This window comes from Fukomys damarensis, unplaced genomic scaffold, assembly GCF_012274545.1.
Source record: "Fukomys damarensis isolate Sample0158 unplaced genomic scaffold, DMR_v1.0_HiC HiC_scaffold_23, whole genome shotgun sequence".
In the NCBI taxonomy this organism is placed as follows: Eukaryota; Metazoa; Chordata; class Mammalia; order Rodentia; family Bathyergidae; genus Fukomys; species Fukomys damarensis.
The window spans coordinates 2,044,854-2,047,437 of NW_022900935.1; the positions used below are offsets into that span (position 1 = coordinate 2,044,854).

The window sequence follows — 2,584 nt, forward strand, 5'->3', positions numbered from 1 at the left end:
TTGGCAGGTGCGCAGCCTTAGTCCTTGCGGCATCTGCACTGCTCAAAGCGACTCTGAGGTCTCAAAAGAGTCCCTCTTGGTGCCAGATGGTGCCAGGCATCCGCTGCGTGGGAACCGAGCGTAAAGGTGCGATTGCAGGCCCTGGGTTCAAATCCCACTGTGTCATTTGTACGCTGCATGACCCCCGCTAATTGAGCTAAATTCCCAGTTTCTGTTCAGGACCGTGGTGAAACTCATCACTACCAAGAGCGAGCAGTTAGTAAGAGGCCATCAAGGTGGAGCCTGGGGACCCTAGACCAGTGCGGTCCTCCCCATGGAGCGGGTTAGAAATGCAGCTGCTGGAGCCCACGCCGGACCTGCCTAGCCGGGCTGCACCTTAAGGCGCCCAGGGGACCGTGGGAGTCCCAGGACCTGCCTTCGGATTCCTCTCCGCGTCCTGCCAGCTGCTCGCTTTGGGCAGGGTACTCAGGGGTGCGGGTTCCTCCTCTAAGAAATGAAGGCAATGCGCACACTTCAGAGAGCTGGGGGAGGACGAAACAACTTAAACATGGGAGAACTGAGCACAATGTGGCGCACAGTGGAGACTCCATCAACAACAGCAGGGAGAGGACTGAGCCAGCGGGTCCCACGCTCTTGCCTCCTCTGTGTGGGCAGGGCCTAAAGGGGATTTGAAGTTAATTTAAAGGACTTCCCGCGTTTCTAACCCTCACTAAGTGCTTTACGTGATTATTCATTGAGTGTTCAGTAAACAGCTGTGGGGCGGGAGGTGCTCTCATTATCCCCACTTTTGGGATGAGGAAACGGAGGCTGGGGTAATGAGGTCATTGGTCCGGGTTCCCACAGCTGGTCACGGCCAGCCAGGGACCTGACTCTATCCTTCGGACCCACTGCGTGACACTGACTCCTCTTTTATTAGACAGACAGCAGCGGAAGGACTGGGGAAGGATTCTAACCTGGATGTGGAGCGGAGGTCTGAGGGCCTCCTCTGCTCCCCGAAGAAAGTTTTAACAGTGGATAAGCTAGAGAGAGAGGCAGGGAAGAGAGGGGAGGAAGGAGGAGGAGAGAAAGGCTGCTTGTGAGTGGGTGCGGTCTAACACCCAGTTAGTTCGGAAATTCTTCTCCCCATTTTCCAGCTCGGGTAACTGAGGCCCAGAGGGTGAGCTGCCTTTCTGGGAGTCTCACAGCCAGAAGCACACAGTTGTACCTCTTGGAACGTTCATTTCTCTGCCCCGTCACTTGGACTGTGCCTGGCGTCTGACCAAGGTTGGTTCAGGTCCCTGTTTCTTCCTGTCCCTTCCGAGACTCTTTTTATGAGACAGGGTCTCACTGTGTAGTCAAAACTGACCTGGAACTCTCTGTGTAGCCCAGGCTGGTCTCGAACTCACAGCAATCCTCCTGCCTCAGCCTCCCGAGTGCTGGGATGACAGGCGTGCGCCACCACGCCCGACTCCAAGACTCTCTTTTAATCCTTACTGTTTTGTCCTGGTTCAAAATCAGAGGTCCAAAAAAAGAATGGAGGTGATGCCAGTCCAAGGCCTCCTTCTGCCTGCCTTCCCCAGGTCAGGGTAGCTGCCTCGGAGACAGGCATGGGTTGAGTTGCTGTTATGCCTGGCAGAAGACTGAGGCTCTCTTGCAAGACTGGCTTTGAATTTGGACTTGGTGGTTTCAGGGCTGAGCCCACAAACTCTTGATCTTGGAGACTGGTACCGTGTCGCCTCTTTCTGAAACGAAGAAGACGAGGCCCACATCTGCCATGAGGTGGCAGTTTCCGAAGGCTAGTGTAAGAGATGGTCACCGACCTGGTGACTTCACAGTACACATTTATTACCCTATGGTTCTGGGGGCTGGGTGTCCACTTGGGTTTCCCTGGGCCAAAGTCAGTGTCGGCGGGGTGGCTTCCCTTCGGGAGCTTGGGAGGTGAATCTATTCCTAGACTTTCCCGGTTCCTAGAGCCCCCACCCTCCTTCTTGGTGACAGACCCTTCTTCTCGCCTCAGAGCCGACAATGTTTCGTGTCTCTGACCCTCCTCCACAGTCGAGTCTTCCTCTGACCCCAGATGTGAGAGTGTCTTTGCTTTTGAGAATTGGCTTGGCCTGTTGGATAATCCAGGATTATCTCTCCAGATCCTTTACCCTTAATGACATCTGCCAAATTCCTTTTGCTGTGTTCAGGGGTTCTGGGGATTAAGACAGGGACATCTTTAATGGGCCATTATTTGGCTTAGGAGAGAGATGTTAAGCAATCTGTCCCAAATCTATCCAGAAGTAGCAGAGCCAGCCAGCGCTTAATCCCAGGCCCTAAATCCCAGGGACCCCATCCACGAGCTTCTCTGCCATTCTGCCTCAGGACCTTGCACTTGCAAGGCAGGCAGCGAACCACTGAGCTAAATCCCTGGCTCCCTGCAGAGTTTTCCAGCAAGCTATAAATAGGCAAAACTGTGAGAGTGGTCTGTGGAGCTTTACAATTGGACCCTAGCTCTAGGAATGTGACTGATACTTTGGCATTAGCTTAGGATAAACCAGGTATGTTCCATCTAGGGTGAAGTCTCTTCTGTCTTTTTTTTTTTTTTTTTTTTTTTTTTTTT

The 2,584-nt window shown here is 53.2% G+C and overlaps 1 protein-coding gene across 2 annotated transcripts in view; it reads left to right on the top strand.

Annotated features, from left to right (window-relative positions):
- LOC104855362 overlaps positions 1 to 2,584 on the top strand; it is a 28,509-nt gene that overhangs the window by 8,920 nt on the left and 17,005 nt on the right. The window lies entirely within an intron of this gene.